This window comes from Hoplias malabaricus, chromosome 2 (genome assembly GCF_029633855.1).
Source record: "Hoplias malabaricus isolate fHopMal1 chromosome 2, fHopMal1.hap1, whole genome shotgun sequence".
In the NCBI taxonomy this organism is placed as follows: domain Eukaryota; kingdom Metazoa; phylum Chordata; class Actinopteri; order Characiformes; family Erythrinidae; genus Hoplias; species Hoplias malabaricus.
The window spans coordinates 73,889,813-73,909,470 of NC_089801.1; the positions used below are offsets into that span (position 1 = coordinate 73,889,813).

Sequence of the window (19,658 nt, forward strand, 5' to 3'; positions counted from 1 at the left end):
ACCAGTGCTTGATTCACTTCTGTTTCAAGGAAGTTCTGCAGGAGGATCTGGACCAGTGCAAGTTTCAGTGGAACCTCCACAGTATTAGACCATCTCGGTATTCTCACTGTCCAGGAGGTGTGTCTGATGAACTCTACAGGTTTCCTCACAGGTATTTAACCATTTACAGTTAACTTTTAAGGCAACAATTGACACTCATTACAGATTTAAGTACAAAATCATAGGCTTTAAGCAGGGAATACACCTGGGCATGCAGGTAATGACTATAGTTGGCTTGTGTGCTGTCGTGAGAGTGACCAAATATTTTGACGTCATCAAAACACAAGCCCATTTTATCCACTTACCAACAAGGAGCACTGTACTTATACAACTTTAGACAGTTGTCAGTCTCTTGCTCTGCAAAGTCTCATTCTGCCCTCATTCTCCCTGTTGTTTACCAGACATGCCATTTGGTGGATCTTTTTTAGCACTGCAGTGACATTGATGTGGTGGCGATGTGTTTGGTGCTGATACAAGTGGAACAAACAGCAGTGCTGCTGGAGTTTTAAACCCCTATAGGGGTATCCTATGTCCACTGATGAAGGACTAGAGTATGACCAACACAAACTGCAGCAACAGATGAGCTACTGTCTCTGACTTTGGATCTACAAGGTGGACCATCAAGGTAGGAGTGTCTCACAGAGTGGACAGTGTACTCAAGCAGCACTGCTGTGCCTAGTCCACTTGTACCAGCACAACACCCACTAACACCACTACCCATATTATACCTATTCTGTGGCGATCCTGAGTGTTCAAGAACAGGATCAAAGACGGCATGCAGAAAAAGACATTGACCACCAGAACTAAAACGTGATTCAGTGTAGAGCATACAAGTAAATATAAGGTAGGAGTTCATAGTCCATGCTTCAGATCAAATCAAATTTATTGTATAGCGCTTTTTACAACTGATGTTGTCACAAAGCAGCTTCACACAATTCCAGTAAGACAAAGATTTGACATGAAATGTAAAAATCCCTAGGTGAGCAAGCCAGGGGCGACAGTGGCAAGGAAAAACTCCCTCGGCTGAGGAAGAAACCTTGGGAGGAACCAAGGCTCACAAGGGGTGACCCATCCTCCTCTGGTCAATCTACTGGTAATAATAGTTAGTAGTCCATGAGAACTTCAGTGTAGGGGCAGCTTCAAGGCACTTGGCGGTTGCTGGAGTGTGGGCAGCTGGTCTGAAGCATGGAGGAGGATCTCGACAGTGTTAGAAATTCGGCATTGAAGAGTCAGGAGACTGGAGTTCGGCGTTGACTGGAGTTTATTTACACATACACAGGACCATGTATGAGTACAGCTGGATGATCTCAGTCTAACTCAGGATGATCTGAAGTTTGGAAACTGGAGGTTCATAGGTTTCCTTCACGTGCACGCAGAAAAGCACGGGCACAGCTTGGTCATCAGTTTGTCACCAGTTTAGTCTGATCCCGATCCAGTCTGTGACTGTTGCCAGTCTGGTTGAAGCTGTAGACACTCAGCTCATCAGCCGTTGTAGTTTTGGTCAGAAGTGTGAAGATCATTCAGACCATGCTGGGAAGACAGGAGCGCTGTCTGGCTCTGGTTTATCTGTAACCAACACAAAAGAGATACTTCCACAGTAAACTGTTCACAGGTGAGAAGTTTCTGTAATTAAATTATACTCTGCCCCAGCATATGTCCCTCAGAGGGGGCTGGTATGGTTCCACACAGTGTGTTGAAATCTTCACCAACAGGGGTAGCCACCACAGCCTAAAAACTATGGATCTTCCCTGAGGCTCTGTGCTTCACCCACCTCCTCTACAGCTTTCCCTAGCACTCAGTTCTGGGGCAAAATGTATCCATTTACAGTAAGTAAAAACATTCTAAAACAGCTTGCCATGTTACTTCACCATAACCCTTTGACCAGTATTTATTTATGGCTACCTACAGCCCTGCCTTTATTTTAACTAATGTTCCCCCTTTGGTCCAGACACCAGGACCTAATGAAAACGTGTTGCACTAAAGGAGTACAATATCATGTTACCCAAGTTAAGCAGATCGTATAGTGGTTTTGGAAATATCAATGTAAGAAAATTTTCAAGACCTTAAATATATCAAACTTATTCAGGTAACAATAGTTTACATCAGGGAATCATTAACTTGAAGCTCATTAACCGCATGTTTGTTGAAAAACCATGGTGAACTCTTCATCTGTGTCCTCAATTAATGTAAAGATTCTGGAAAGTTTATAGAACACAGATGATCTTAAGCTGTTGTTGGTCAGTTTGATATCCCTGTGACTCCTAGCAGAGTTTTGGAAATCAAAGACAACTGCTCAGTGACTCCAAGCATTATCTTAATCATCAGTGGCAACTGCTGATTTGAAGTTCCCTCAAAAGGAGCTCCTGCTGTGCTGCCCTGTGAAAAACCATTAAGATTCATGTTCACCCTCACACCCTTTTTGGAGTTATCTGCCTGCTTTCTGCGACAGATTTTTGCAAAATGGCCATTGTTATGACAATAATGGCACTCCTTCTGGATAGGGAGCTTTTTACTGGAACCTGAGTTAGAACTCTTTTCTGAGAGGACATGTATGGAAGCTGGCAAATGTCCTGGTTCTAAGCCAAGGTCCAGCCTGTCAAGTTCACTTTTAATTTTACCCCATTTAACATTACACCAGTTGGGAAGTGATGTCACCAGGGCCTGTCTAAGATCTGGTCTCAAAGATTCTACCAGCTGTGTAAAATGAGGACCTTCAGTTGTATCAAAGTTGCCGCCATTGTATCTATACCTGAGTGACGCAAGAAAACTCTTTCAAACCTTTCCCTGAAATCTGCAGCTGATTCTCCTTTTTTTCTGCCTGCATTTAGTTATTTGGCCCCAATCAGTAGTTTTGCGGCATTTGTTGCTAATCCAGTCATTGAAAGCTTTCCAGCCTTTTTCAATGTTCTGACCTTTGTCACCCAAACCATCCGACACCTTTTTAGCAAGTTGTCTGCTGTCTGTTAAGTTGAGGACTTGGCTTGCTATGGCCACAGCATCACTGGGGGGCAATTTCTGCATGAGATCTATAAATTCAAGACCCATATGCTTTGGAGGTTAAACTCCTTGCACAGGTTGTCCAGGGTTGCTGCATCTAAAGGAACATGGCCAATGTCTAGCCTGGTTTTATTAACTTCACCTCTCTTGTGACTTACCTCAGTGGATGTGATTGTAACTGGCCTCATTTCAGCTTTCCTTCTGACAATCACTTTACCATGGCTAGTACTTAGCCCATGCTCAGAGTCCTCCTCAGAAGATGAATGGTTACAGCCATCAGAATAGTTCCTCTCTTCACCCATGCTGGTTGCAACCAGTTGTGGATACAATCTGCCTGTTGCTGGAGGATTTAAATCTGAGTAACAAGACGTCTTTTGTACATGGCCTATTGGTGAAGGACAAGACTGACTTTTACATTTGGCATGTTGCAGTTCAAGGGATTTCAGTGATCTCTGAAGTTTTTCACAGGTTTTCTGTGCATTAATAGCAGCTTGTTTATGCTTTTTACACTCATTAGCTAGTTCAGAGAGCTTCTCCTCAGATTCTCCTTGCTTACGTTCCATGGACTTCAGTTTGTACTTCCAGTACTGCTTAATGACATAAAGGCACTCTATCAGAGTCATGTTTGATACCATATCCTAAAGCTGATCTACATTCTTCAAGATTCCATTCTGTGTCTGCAGAAAAGCCTTTAGATAAAAAAGTACTGACTGCTCTTTTGCTCATTGGTGTGCTTATTGACTATGCTGTCTATTACCTTTTCAAAATCTGGTGCAGTCCACTGAAGCATTTCAGTCCCACCCTTAACTAATGTGCTATTTCTATAGTTAATAGGCTTCCAGGAGACTTTACAATATTTATGAGCATTTTGGCCATTTGAAGTCATGGTGAAGCAACACAACAAAACAAACAAAAACAAAAGATTCCCTCAGTAGCTAACAGTAACTTTAAGTACTGTTTTCCTCCAATCAAAGTATTTAAGAACAGCCACAAAACTGCAAGTTTTTACCAGTGACACACTAGTGTTTCAAACACAAACAGATTTCTTGATCAAAGAATATAAAACAGCCACAAAACGCTAGGTTTTTACCAGTGACATGCCAGTGTTTCAACAAAACACAAACAGGCCTCTTTTGAACAGAAAATCTAAATACTTATAAAATACCAGTCTTCCCTCATATAGAGGGGATAACAGTAACAGCAGTTACAAACTACTGGTCTTCCCTCACCTGAGGGGATAACAGTAACAACACAGTTACAATTTCAGGATAATTTTACTGACTCTTATTCCTTATATCCTAGTCTGCATAGGAGAAGGTTCTGCCAGAATTTCTCTTTAGTTCGTGATGGCATTACTCACCAAGAAGAATTCAGTATGCCATCCGGGTCACGGCACCAACTGTTAGAAATTCGGCATTGAAGAGTCAGGAGACTGGAGTTCGGCGTTGACTGGAGTTTATTTACACATACACATCCTGAAACACTGGTATCCCTCTAGATAGTCAAGTTTGATCGACTCCTCGGCACTCCACAAAGGCCTGCGAGGAGCCCCAGCGGGGTCGATCCGAGGACCTCACTAAACCATCCAATCAGTAGTAGCCACGGGCGGTGTATACAAAGGGCAGGGACTTAATCAATGCGAGCTTATGACCCTCGCTTACTGGGAATTCCTCGAGTGCGGGCCGACTTGGTTCTCGTTGGGAGGTGGGCTGAGCGAGGTCCGGTTAGTGCCAATAGCCGGTGTTTCCGGGCCTCCAAAAGCTCTGGGCCGGAGAGAGAAGCCCGGTAAAACCTCTGCGCAGTAGCCGCATCATGACACATCGGACGGGTGATATTTTCCCCACTGTTCCTGACCAAGACAGGTGATCTGTGGGTGAGCGATAACATACCAATTAGTCAGACAAATGTTGCCCAGAAATAAGACACATGAATTCAGATGCAAGCAAATGTGATCTTACCTGATTCAAAACGGCAGTCCGGATGAGATTAAAACCAATTCGCCCATGCAGTCGTGCTTTGCGCCAGGCTTCCAGCAACAGAAGGTTCGGTCTTCTCTGTTGTCGTCCCCAGTGTTTGAACACGTAGTGCGGCTTAATCTCGTAGGCACAGGTTAAACGCCAAAACCAGTCAAGCTCTTTTGGGAAAAGAGCAACGGGGGTGTCCCCGAACGTCCCGTTGGTCTTGTGGCATATGCTTGTCTGCTTTCGCCAGAAATTGCACAAAATCATCAGCTGGTGTAATTAGTCCCAGTTTTAAGCGTTTAACTCCGTCGGTGACCGATGAGATGTGCATTTTTGGAGCAATACGACTCGTGTTTCAGAACTTGAACTTTCAAAGTGGCCATTTTTCACAAATTTCAAAGCTACAGTCACCTGATCGCATTCTGACCACTTGTCAAATATTGAAGTGATCCAAGTGAGGATTTTTGTAGAAATCTTGTACAATACTGTATTTATAATACAAATTAAAAGTCAATTTCTAATAAAAACAGTTAAATGTAAATTTTTTAAATTCAACTTCAGAATGCTATGAGACAATAAAACTGCTTCTTTATCTCAAATATTACAATTCTTTTTCAAGTAAAAGTATTTTCTTCTCAATAAAAATAAACACAAACAAAAACCCTTTTTTTTTTAAATGTTGTCTAATACACATTCCCCAATTAACTATATACACAACTATGTTTACACTCAATTACACAACCCAATTAAAGATTTAGCCAGAAAACTCCCATTATCTTCTGCAGCCTTTGTCAAAAAAATAAGCAGGCTGGCTCCCAGATGTTCCACCTTATCCCTTTTTCAATTATGGCCCTTGCATTCGATTCACAACTCACCCCATCTGAAACAACATTAATAATAATCTAAAAAGTTCTGATTGTTTAAAATAGTACACCTAATTACATTGAGCATTCATTCATTCATCTGTAACTGCTTATCCAGTTCAGGGTCGCGGTGGGTCCAGAGCCTACCTGGAATCATTGGGCGCAAGGTGTGAATACACCCGGAGGGGGCGCCAGATAACACTCATTCACTCACACACGGGCACTTTTTGAGTCACCAATCCACCTACCAACGTTTTTGGACTGTGTGAAGAAACTGGAGCACCTCTGCCAAGTCTCCTGCCTGAGCAGACATATCCTCCTTGTGTGCACCTTTGCCGCATTTGTACGGCTTTCTAATGACTCGATTTTGGACAGCAGTCTGTCTTCCACATCCTTCTTGTACTGTAGTTGCTTTGCTTGAAGCTGCTCTTGAAATTGACGCTTCGTTTCTCAAAGACTGGAAGTCTTTAAGATGACATAGTTGTTCTATGACAAATTTCTCCAAAGCTACATATTTTGTTTTTAATGTGTCATCTTCATGGAACGAATTTGTGCTTTGATCAGAATCTGAGTCAGACATTTTGTCCTCTTTGCACTGAATATAATAAATACTTGTAAATTATATATTTTGTCACCTACAGGCCTAGTCTAATACATGTAAATGATAAAAAAGCCCCCTTGAAAAAACCCAAGAAGTAGCGAATCCACGAAAGATGAACCGCAAATTAGCGAGGGATTACAATAAAGCAAACAGTGTCGCCAGTCAACACTCAACCACATTTCGGGGGTTCACATTCAGAAACAAAAGGTCAAAGTCCACGTCAGACAAATTGACCAATTCACTGGTAGTAGACTGGTGGGAAAATCATCATCATCTTTTCCGCTTTTCCATTTCAGGGTCGCGGTGGCAACAGGGCGAGCAAAGAAGCCCAGACATCTCTGTACCTCGCAACATCCACCAATTCCTTCTGGGGGATCCCAAAGGGTTCCCAGGCCAGCCAGGAGATATAATCCCTCCAGCGTGTCCTGGGTCTACCCCAGGGCCTCCTTCCAGTTGGACGTGCCTGGTATACCTCCAGTAGGAGGCGTCCAGGAGGCATCATGATCAGATGCCTAAACCACCTCAACTGACTAGTCAGTTGACGGCATCGTGGAACTCACTGGTGGGAAAACAAACAAGATTTTGAATTTAAGCTTATGTTCGTTGATTCATCAACCAAATTTAAATCAATATTTCTCATGCTAAATATTGAAATGGGATTATTTTTTATTACAAAGCTTCTAATTAATTTGATTAATTTTTTTTAAAATCAAGTCCCACCCCTAGTTTATATATATATATTTCTAATTGTGTTTTCCTCTGTATGCTAGCATGTGGATTTGCATGACTTATTTGTATAATATAAAATACAAAAATATATCTCTCATTTGTTGATTGCTAATTTCTTTACTTTTTGCTTCTTTATTTCTAATTTAATGTTTCAATTCTGCACTTACCTGCAGAGAAAAATGCTTCAGAAATTTCGAACGCTTGAAAGATCCATACTTTCCCGAATCTCAAGCACTAGAAGAGAACTGGTCCTCGAGAGGGCAGGTATATGAACGATCGAATGCTGAAACAATTCAAGGTAAATATAACTGTTGTTAAAATAAAAAATGAATAAATAAAACCACTGTGCCCATGTATTAAGCAGTGACACAAATTAAAAAGGAAAAGACAGAAGTAGATTTTTCAAAAATAAAAAAGGTGAAGAGAATGTAAACCCTTACATTGAGGATTAGACAGATGGATTTTCTGCTTTATCCGTAAACTGCACTGACCGAGACACAGCCGATGTCACTCTACTCTGCTGCTAGTGAAACGGATGAACATTTCTTCATATCCTTATGCCTTTTACGTTTCAAATTAAAGAGAGATTTTTTTTAAATGTACGTGTTTATTTTTTTTAAGAAACACCAGGTTCTGACACTAGGTGGAGCAGTACAGCTGTAACCACAGCACTGACGGTGGATGATGTGTTTGAGGCACATCCACAGCCAAAAACTATTACAGAACACTTCAGATATGTATTTCAATTAATTTCAATCCTGCTACAGTAATTAGATAATTGCATTTGTAGTTACAGTGCATATCACTTCAAAAAATTTTATACAATGAATTCCCTCATTATCTGTAAGCGCTTATCCAGTTCAGGGTCGCGGTGGGTCCAGAGCCTACCTGGAATCATTGGGCGCAAGGCGGGAATACACCCTGGATGGGGCGCCAGTCCTTCACAGGGCTCCCTCATTATCATGAAAAATGTAATCTAAATAAATGAATTCTTCTTCTTTTTGTACTTAGAGACACATCAATATTCAGGGACACAGCTGAAGACAACAGCAAAAGTCTAATATATACATTTTAGCCAGTACAGTAATATGAAAGACTTTGACTGATGAAGACCTACATCTGTCCACTCACCCCACCAATGTCATGAAGATGGAGCAAGAAGCATTTATGAAAATGGCTTTTGATATTGAAGCACAACTTGAACATTTCTCAGGTATCAAAATACTCCTACACTACATACAATTTCCGCATCCATCTAAAAGAAGTGTGTCCAGTGTTCCATCTCTTGAAGAAACATCAAACCTCTGTCAATGCTGCCACACTTGAAGACTCCCCACCTCCTCTGGTCTACTGTACAAAGCTCCCCTTACATCAAGAGAGGATCAGACGGCTCTTCGGATTCGCAGATTGCCTGGAAGCGGCAAACCCTGTCACTGGTACGGCACTGCTAAGAATCCTCCGGTGTGACCTTCATGAACACAACCACATAGCACTGTGTGCGCTTTGCAAGGAAAAACTCCCATACGGAAGTAGAACACTGTTAGTCAACATGCTGATGAGAGTTAGGAAGTTCACTTACCCTGCCACGTTCTACAGAGCAGCTGCCATTGTGGAAGCAGCAGGAAAGAGTCTGCAAGACTTTTTGGAATCTGGATTACGTTACTTAGATGTTACTTATTTCCCTGCACTTTCTTTCACTGAACCACAAAGGTTAGGTGGAACCAGGACTATTGGAACATCATTGGCCCAAATATGACACAGACACCTGAAGCCAAGCTGGCTGCCTTGGAAGGGGACGTGCTGGTCAAACTAGTGAGCAGTGGCTTAACGTACAACAGGAACCTTGATGTGGTTAATGAAAACAGCATGCCCTGGATGAAGCATGTGTTCCTTTGTTTAGCTGGAGAGAAACAACTCAATCACCAGCAACTGGTTTCTGTCCGTACCTTCATTAGCTGTGTTGCACTCCAACAGTGAGTTTATGTAGATTTTTCTTCAACTGGACAGGCTGGAATTGTGCCTGCCCATTTCCCCAACATAAGCTGAAGGCCTTACAAATTCAGAGTCCCATACTTACCGATGGAGCCAACAAACCCAAGTTATGGAGTTAGCATTCCTCCATCCCATTCAAAATACCTCCTGTTGAACCAGAACACAAAAAGAAACCCACACTTCAGGAACATGCTGTCAGTGTACAGCAGGATGACAGTACCACAGTTGAAGAAGAACAGGAACAGCAAGTGCTGTTTCAAATGCGGTCCATGGTGTTACCTGCTGCCATAACCCTGCTGTGGATGTCCCAAGACCTGGATTTAGCCAACGAAGCAACCAAGGCAGAACCCACTTCAGCAATTGATGCCTACAAAGTGTACACGTCTCTGTGCTTCAAGGCCAGTTTACCCTCTAGATCCCTGGATGCCTTTAGAAAATGATGCACAAGGGCAAAAAGAATTAGTAAAAAATAATAAAATGGTTTTTGAAATAAAACAGTTGGAATATATCTTGTTTTATTTTAATCATTGCATATATATTGTAGTGTGATATGATGGTGTATTAATTTCTAATAAGACATTTTGACTTTGAGAAGTGATTTTAAATACCCAAGCTTTCAGAAACACACACAAGCCTAAGATTGGAATTTGAGATAAGCTTTTCAGAAAGAACTTGCCCCAAATTGGTGCCTGGCTGTCTGTGTCAGAGTGTCATAAAACTGACACTATAGGGCCTTATACAGAGATATATGCTCTGTATACATCTACTTAAAATGGAGAACTTCTCAAACTATAGAATTAAACATTAATTCCCATTGGCTTAAAACAATTTGAAGTTATACATGTGCACAACTATTTGAATTTAATTCCATTTGGACAATCAAAATGGGTGGGATTAATTTACATGTGTTTAATTTGTTTTATATTAATTTACGTAGAACCAAGGTACCCACATACTGTGTGTGTAGTTGGTTAATAATTATGTAGAACATGGTTGTCTTAATGATATTACTTTGTGTTAACATCTAATCTTTAATATTGCAAAAGTATGATGAGCCTTTGTCTTGGCAAGGGTCATAAATTGTATGTGATATCACTAGCAAGGTACAGGAAGCAGCCAATCAGGAGCAAGAGAGGCTCCAATCGGTATTAAAGGCGGGTCTTCTAAACTCTGGTTGAAACCCAGTGGCACCAAATGACACACTCCTTCCCCTTACCGGCTTCTTCTCTTCACTTCGCACTCTTTTAGCCTTTTTCAAGGCTAAAGAGGAAAGTGACTCAGGTTTTGAAATGACTCTTCAGGCTCCTCTGCAGGCGTCAGACTCTCATGGCTTTCCTAAACAGTCTTGGGCCCCTCACACATGGTCCAAATAGACAGAAGTTTCTATATTAATTTATAAAACAGGGCTATAGTTATTACAGCAAGAATTCAACGCCACACCCAGAGCATGAAGGAGACCTCTGACAAAGCTTCCGGACCAGCAACGACAAAAACGGCCATACACACCCTCAGAATGACCTTCTGAGATGAGGCCTAAGAGAGACCTGCTTGGACTGTCTCTCACAAGGCAGCGGATTAGTGATGACAGAATCCCAACAAAGAACTTCAGAACGCCACCAGCTCCGATGGAGAGGATGGCGTGTCTCTGAAAAGGGGGAGAAAAGGAAGGCCTGCGCCAGCAATTCTCCAGGAAGTCGTGCCAGAAAGCACCATACTCCCAGCTATCTCCAGTCCATCTCCATGGATACATGGTCTCATTTCTTTCATTGCCCAGGGTTGGTGCTAAATGCTTGCTGGGATCAACAATAGCCTTTTCTAGAAGTTAGGGTAATTATCATAGAGAAATTCCTTCATATATAAATTTCCCTGTTCCCTCATGTATTGCTGTAATCCATTTCATTATATGAATATATAATCAATACTCATTATTTGATATTACAATTAATAAACCAGTTGTGTGATAAAACCAATCCTTGGTTATTTGTTTGTGTGTGCACCTTTCTTGTAAAGAATTACTACTTCTAGTTCAGATTCAATTTCAGAGCCAAGAACCTACGGCGGGTCAATGAGCATAATTCATTAATAATGAATAATTCTAGGTAATTCTGCTATATAATATGTAGTCATCTAACATGATCTATTGGTCTAAGCTAAAATTGGACAGGTAAAGACACTTATCTGGCCTCACTGATCTCCAATAATAAAAATAATCCTAGAGTACTGTGTAGTGGAAATAGTATGCACATGTTGTGGTGGCATAAGCACTACATAACGGAGTCAATGATAATGAATTATTTGATTAGTAATTAATTATTTAATTCATTTTGCTAAGCTCCATGTTTGGGAGCTTTAGTGAGGGCATTCCCATATCCCATACTCTATAAGGCTGTCCTTCCAGGCAGAGTGGAACACTTCCAGCTTGGTTGATTGCCGTTTCCATGATGTTTGTTTTAAGGTACGGGTTTTATCATTATACCATGGGGCGAGCTTTTTCTCTCTCATATTTTCTTTTAAGTGTTGCCACTTTTTTTTCTAAAGTAGATCGACAGGTATTTTCTAAGTAGTCAGTTAGTAAATCTAGCTCCTTTGGGCCTGATGGAGTGGGAACTGGTGTTGATAGTTCTGGGAGGTTTTCTATTAATTGTAGGGCAGTAGATGGTTTTATTATATGCTTTGTATATATTATGGCTAAGACGTAGCTCATATGAAATTAGGTAATTGTCGGAGATTGCGGTAAGATATTAATTTTGTCTATGTTAAGACAAAACTAAGACTAGTGTCAAAGCTAAGTCTAAAGTGTGACTGCAGTAGTGTGTAGGCCCTGTTACATTTTGAGTAATACCAATAGAGTCTAAGATTGAGGTAAATGCCTTTAGTGGGTCATCTGCCTTCTCAAAATGGATATTGAAATCTCCTACAATTATAACTTTGTGATTGCACACAGCTACGTTTGCAGCAAAAATCACTGAATTCTTTCAGAAATTCTGAGTAAGACCCTGGTGGTCTGTAAATGCTACATAATAAAGATGCGTCCTTTTTTGTGACTGGATTTGTAATAACGGTGGAGAGAACCTCAAAAGAGGAGAAGGTGTCACATTGTTTAAGACTAATTTCTAGGGTATATTGGCAAACTACACACACTCCACCTCCTTAGCCTGATAATCTTGGGCTATGTACATAATTATAGTCTAGAGAGGTGGCTTCATTTAGTGTTGAATGTTCATTGGTCTAACCTACATTTCAGTGAGACAGAAAACGTTGAATTTATGATCACTTGTGATATCATTTACGATGACTACTTTTGAGTTTAGTGATCTTATGTTGAGTAACCCACATTTTAGTTCTGAGGTGTGGCTGCCATCATATTTTTATGATTTAATATTGATTAGGTTGCTGAAACAGGCTGATTGTGTCTTTCCCTAGAGTAGTTTACACTACTCTGCTGACTAAAAGGCTATGTGCTATGCTGCAAGAAAGTAAGGCAGCACCCTCCCGCGTGGGGTGGATTCAATACCTACCTATAAGACCAGGCTTGCCCTCGAAACGTAACCAATTTTCTATAAAGCCCACTTGATTTTCGGAACACCACTTGGACATCCAGCAGTTTAACGCCCAAAGTCTGCTGTAGGCTTCAATGCTCTCGAGCTGAATAGACGAGTGTACAGGTGGCCTATTACTCTTAGTTTAACGTTTTACAAAGAACATCCGTAAATAGCTTAAAAGGTACAACACAAACCCTGACTTCTTCGCGCTAAAATGATAAAATCCCGTCGTATAATTCAGGTAGCTTGCTGAACTCACCGTTGAAGCCATGGGTAGTGTTGTTGCTGAAAGCTCATTGGTCGATTTATAAAGTAACCGTCGCTGTGGGCGGGTCGAAGGAAAGTATTTAAGGGTGGGCGGGACAAATGTGATGGGCTTTTTGTAGTGGCCAAGACAGCTGTCAGTCACGTACACAGTAGGAACGTCATTTTGAATCCTGTTTTTAGAAGTTCTCCTCTGGCCTTGGATTGACTTCCTGAACCTCCTCTCTGTTCAGCAAATGTAAAGATTCATACAAGTGGCTTAGATTAAATCTACACCTTCGGTTTCATTCAGTACATACAAGAATATGCAATTAGTTCCTGACTTCTTCTCCACCCACTGCAGTGCGAATTGTTAAAAGTGGAATAAAAAAAAGGATTGAGGTATATAAAAACTAAATAAATAAAAACTACATAAATAAAAAAATAAATAAAGTTAATATGGGACATAAAACCAAAAACAAATAAATTAATTTTGTGCATTTATATATTTATTACCCAATATATACATTTTTGAATTATTTGCCATTTTTATTAATTCCTATATACATTTTTAAATTAGTTTTCTTCATTTATGTATTCTCTTTTTTCCATTTATTCAATTATTTATTTCTATATTTCCTCCTCAATATATGCTAATGAAGGGGGCTGGGTGTTTTTCATCTTTTTCGTTTATTCAATCAAGTCCAGAATAGAGCAGCTGATTCTAATTGAAGTGTCCTAGAGCCACATATTTTGGGGCGAAGGTTGGTGTCGCATTCTTTCACGACGCTGAACTGGGCTTGTTCTGATTTTCTGGTCCACTTTAAATGGTGCAGTAGTATTCTGTCGCCACTAGATGACAACGTAAGGACACAACTTCCATACCGAGGAAAAACTACACATTCGGCTTGATTCCGTGGACATTATTTCTGTGTTTCAGAAATCTAAAATCTCTGAAAATGGGTAATTCCTCTTTCTGGAAAGAAAAAACAGTGGTGCCAAGACCTGCATGTTTTTGTAATAAAACATATTTGTAGATTTCCTATACATCTTATCCTTGTGGGGTTTAATTATTATATTATAGTGTGTTGGCTATGCTGACCTTGTTGAAAAAATATGCTGTTCAAAGTGGACTTAAGAGTTGAGGGTAATAATGTCTCATGGTAAGTGTATTCTTGAATAGCACGGTGCTAATTTCATATGAAAATAATGGAACATTTTTAAATAATAATAATAATAATAATAATACATTTTATCTATAATGCACTTCGCATTTCAAATAATTTACATACACTTTACATTTCATTTTAAAATTACAGCCATTTAAATGTAGCTACTGTAGAGTATAATATTGACATAATGACAATGTTCAAAGTAAAGAAAAAAAAAAAAACACTGACAGTTAAAATTTCTGATACTAAGTGTGTTGACTTCGCTGCCCTTCCTGAACTACATGCTGGTCTCTGTTTCCAGAAATTATGGATCTTTTTAAAAATACAGCCATTTAAATAGCTACGGTAATGTATGTTATTACCATAATGACAAAGTTCAAAGTGAAATAATAAAAAAAAACTTGACAGTAAAAATTTCTGATACTAAGTGTGTTGACTTTGCTGACCTTCCTGAATAAGATGGTGGTTGTTTTCAGGAATTATGGATTTAAAAAAAAAAAAACTACAGCCATTTAAATTAGCTAATTTAATGTATGATATTGACGTAATGACAAAGTTCAAAGTGAAATAAAAAAAAGGACCTGCCAGTAAAAATTTCTGATACTAAGTGTGTTGACTTGGCTCACCTTCATGAATAAGATGGTGGTTGTTTTCAGGAATTATAGATATTTTTAAGAATATAGCCATTTAAAATAGCTACTGTAATGTATGATATTGACATGATGACAAAGTTCAAAGTGAAATAATAATAAACATTGACAGTAAAAATTTCTGATACTAAGTGTGTTGACTTCGATGACCTTCTGAATAAGATGGTGGTGATTGTTTTCAGGAATTATGGATTTTTTTTTAAAATACAGCCATTTAATATAGCTTCTGTAATGTATGATATTGACATAATGACACATTTCAAAGTGAAGTTAAAAAAGGAACTGACAGTAAAACTGCCCTTCCTGAATAACATAGTGGTCTCTGTTTTCAGAAATTACGGATCTTTTTAAAAATAAGGCCATTTAAAAGTAGCTACTGTAATGTATGATATTGACACAATGACAAAATTCTAAGTGAAATTTTAAAAAAACTTCACACTAAAAATTTCTGATACTAAGTGTAATGACTTGGATGACCTTCCTGAATAAGACGGTGGTGATTGTTTTCAGGAATTATGGATTTTATGGTAGTTATTGATGTATGGGATGTGGGTTTTGGGACCAAATCCAAGGTGGAATAAAAAATGGAAACAAACATTTACAAGTTGAAAAAGATGTTCTTTTTATGTAGAAACAAATTAAATCCGCCATTTTAAAAGCATTTAAAAACAATTTAGTAGGGAAACAGAAATATAACAGTAATAAAATATAGAAAATATACAATATGTTAGATATCAAAAGCAGTGGCGGAACAATCGCCTTTTTCATCAACTCTTTTGAGCTCGTTGGCCTTCCATAGCGGCTGTCGCCGTCTAAAAGAGAACGTCTTCCTTAAGTGTAGTGCTGTGTGCGGCAAAAGTGACAACATAAGCAGCCTAGCTTCATATCGTAGAACAATGTGAACTATTTAAGGCCTGTCAGCATCATTGTACTATTTATAGACGTGTAAGTGACTTTTTTTAGCCTCAGAGAACTGATTGTGTCGGATGGCGTGACCGCAGTTTCTTTTCTGAGATCCCTTGATTAGTTGAACACTGCGCCCCTTTTGCTCACGTTTACACTGTCATTAAAATGTTCACTTCATGGAAGGCTTTAGGGCTCATGGCAGGAATTGGGATGGTGTGAGACTGCTCTGTGATTGGTGGCTATGGGCACTGTAACTGGTTGATGCTGCATTAGACATCTCAGTGGGAGTTTATTATTATTATTTTTTATTTATTTATATTTTTGCGATCTGAATTTTTTAGTCTGGGTGTCTTTTTAGTTATGTTTTATATCTGAATATTTATTAATCTGAATTTTTCAAATGTGAATATGTTCATCATCTCAAAAATTCATGTTTATCAAATGCCATACAAAAAAAATCAAATATAAAATATTCAGATAAATATAATTCAAATATTCATAATTCTAATTCAAATACTTATGTCATTGATTTGGCTCCATAGGTAAAGGAACACCAATCAAGATATTTTTTTATTTATGCATTACCTGTGTAAACATTCTCACACACACACACACACACACATACACATACACACACAAACAGAGAAATATAAATGAATATAAACTCTCACACACCATACAAGCACACACACACACACACACACACACACACACACACACAAACACACACACACACACACACATATACAAACACTGCAGAGTGTGAGTCAGTATTCAAGTTTTAAAAAAATGTTAATGAGTTACTAAATCCTCGCAGGTTAAATCCTGTCTTCCCAGCAACTGGCTTTTAAAACCTCCATTCATCCCATTCCTTCCCTCTTCCTCTTCTGTCATCTGCTCAGCCCAGATTCCACACACCCACCCCTCTTGACATCAGAGAGCCAGATAAACAGAGCCTGAGACGAACAGTGTTAGTGACCTCAACTCTTTAAAGGCCATGATTTTTCTCATTTGTGGTTTCTAATAACATATATTTAAGTCTGGCATTTTAATATTTGTCTGGAATGCTCTTCATTTATCATTGAATTTGAACAGTTCACTGTGTATATTTCACTGATCAAATTTAACTTCCTTCATTCGAATCGGCATCTGCACCCAGGACCAGAGAGTAACAATTGGCAGCACTCTCTCTAGGTGGGTAGATGGCGCTCTCCCCACAACACACCTGAGCGTAGTTGGTTGGCACAGGCGTCTGTTGTTAGCACCTTCCTTCTAGTGTGTTTATCTGCTTGGTGACGTTGCACCAGTAGCCGTTCAAAAAAAGCAGTAGCAGAGTTGTATCTGAGGAGCCATACATCGATATTCACCCACATGTCAACAGCAACGTGTGTGATAGGGGACTCCTAGCAGATGGGTTGGGCAAATAGCCAGTCTAAATTGGGGCAAGAAGAAGAGAAGGCAATTCCATAACTCCACGCTTTGAACACTGTGGACAGTTTCTCCCAGTCTTGTTAGCCATCATTAAACCAGTGGCTACTGTCTCATCTGTAAGGAGAAAAACAAATGTTAACAATTTTACCCTGTAATTAGTTTACACTAACTGACATTCTGTGCACATTTAAAAAAAATCAATTTAGCATGCATATCATCATAAAATAAAATCCAAAAATCAGAAACCATGATAAACCCAAATACAGTTTGGGGAAGATTCTGGCTTGACCTTTAAGTGCTGGTTGACATTTAGACATGTGGGCCAATTCTAGCATTAATGTTTGTTCAGTTAGAAGTAGTACACATTCACCACTGTAATTTGAAATGCATCACCTGTTTCAACCTTGTCAGTGCTTTTTAGTGAAGGTCCAGTGCACCTTTTAGGGAAGGGTGTCTTTAATCCTGTCCATGTCATATACTACTATGCTTCATAGTTATTTATTTCTTTGAGATGATTGCATGTGTGATGACAAGTCAAACTTTTTGTTTGTTGTGCATCTAAATGCTCCTTATAAAACCTAATTAAACCTAATTGAAAACCTAATTAAAATAATAATTTTGAGGGGCAAATAAAACCTAGGCATTAAACCTAATCAATTGACCTTAAAGAGGTACACAGTTTAGTCACACTGAAGAATAAATATAATTGTTCTGCTTCTGTATTTATACTTTTATTTTTTTTATTACTCACTATATTTTTCATTATGTGTACTTAATTTGCACTCCATCAAATACTTACTAAAGACACACACACACACACACACACACACACACACATATATATATATCTTTATCTTTAGTGTCTTTATATCTTTAGTGTCTTTAGTAAGTATTTGATATATATATAGATAGATAAATAGATACATACACATAAATGTAGGAGGATTTTGTAGTGAAACAATGCTCTGTTTTAATGAGTGAGTGAGTAGTTTGTGTATTTTATTTACCACATTTTACAGCTGGTTTGGTAACAGATGTATTAATGCATTTTAGAGGGGAAACGCAACAGATATTTTACTTAAAATCAAATTTGTTACCACTTCACCATAATTCCAGGTTTGATCAAATGCAGAAGCTACTGTTTTTGATTGAATGCCATTTATTTGATATGGTATTTAACACTGGCTGTTTCCAAACTGTTCATTTATAATAATAAATGTAATAATAATACTAAGCTGTTTTTACTTAAGTATAGCGTGTTCGAATTCGCGCATGCGCTTTGGGCATGATACAAGACACGATGCCCACCGTTTTTTAATGAAGACATTAGGAGCAAAGAAGGAGGCAGCGAGGAGACGTTTGGAGGTGTTGTAGATACGCAGCTTGGCCGAGCTGTCACCAAAGTAATGTAAGTTATTGCCCGTTTTTTTTTATATTTGTGAAAATATACTGGTCTGTGTGTGTTTTGGTAGCTTGAGTTATTGCTCAAAATGTTAGTTTACATTAAATTAGCTGGCGATGATTAACGTTAACCTCAAGCAGCTTGCTTCAGTGAGTTATGCTAATTAAACTTTAAACACTGTCGCTAGGCCGGTGTGTATGCTGGTTGTGATAAACGGTAAGACCGTTTTTATAAATTGTTTATTGACTTTAGCTCGAGTCACTTTGTCGAGGCATGTCTGAACGTGAATGATTCAGAAATCTTGCGATGGTCATTCAACAGGAATCGTCTTTGTCTCATCAAGGATCATACATTTTATGTGATGTCACTACCAAGGTACAGGAAGCATCCAATCAAGAGCAAGAGAGGCTCCAATCCTCAATCTCTGAGGCTCCAATCAGGTCTTCAAGGTGGGTTTTCTAAATTCTGGTAAAAGCCAGTGGCACAAAATGAGAAAGGCTTCTTCATTCCCCACACCTTCACTTCACTTCACTTCACTTCACACTTTTTCTCTTTTAGCCTTTTTCAAGGCTAAAGAGGAAAATGACTCGGGTTTTGAAATGACTCTGCAGGCATCAGACTCTCATGGCTTTCTTAAACAGTCTTGGGCCTCTCAAACATGGTCCAGATATAACAGAAGTTCTATTTAAATTTTATCTCTTGTAGAAAACTATAGTTTAAAAAAAGCTGTAGTTGAACTCCAGCAAAATTGAACGCCACAGCCAGAGTATGAAGGAGACCTCAGACCTGCAAAGTGATGACAAAAGCTTCCGGACCAGCAACAAAGAGGCCACACGAACACTCAGAATGACCTTATGAGATGAGGCCCAGGAGAGACCTGCATAGACATGTCTCTCACAAGGCAGCAGATCAGCAATGACGGAGAATCCCCACAGAGAACTTCAGAAGGCCATTCATTTCTTTTATTGCTCAGGAGTTTGGTGCTGAATGCTTGCTGGGATAAACAATAGCCTTTCTACAATTTAGGGTAATTATCATAGAGAAATATATTAACCTCCCTGTTCCCTCATGTATTGCTGTAATCCATTTCATTATATGAATGTATAATCAATACTCATTATTTGATATTA

At 39.1% G+C, this 19,658-nt stretch overlaps 1 long non-coding RNA gene across 8 annotated transcripts; it reads right to left on the minus strand.

The window, feature by feature from the left end:
- Positions 1 to 937: 937 nt before the first annotated feature.
- Positions 938 to 12,995, minus strand: LOC136687190 (uncharacterized). 8 transcript variants are annotated; one of them, XR_010800414.1, is made up of 9 exons: positions 12,919 to 12,995; positions 12,701 to 12,827; positions 10,399 to 10,565; positions 9,462 to 9,609; positions 8,770 to 9,329; positions 7,631 to 8,658; positions 7,358 to 7,473; positions 4,995 to 7,020; positions 938 to 4,903 (listed from the first exon to the last, which is right to left on the minus strand). It is a non-coding gene; the product is annotated as an uncharacterized lncRNA (long non-coding RNA). The 8 variants fall into 8 exon arrangements; XR_010800412.1 differs by having other exon boundaries at positions 7,631 to 7,710; positions 8,493 to 9,329; XR_010800410.1 differs by having other exon boundaries at positions 7,631 to 7,751; positions 8,493 to 9,329.
- Between the last annotated feature and the right edge of the window lie 6,663 nt (positions 12,996 to 19,658).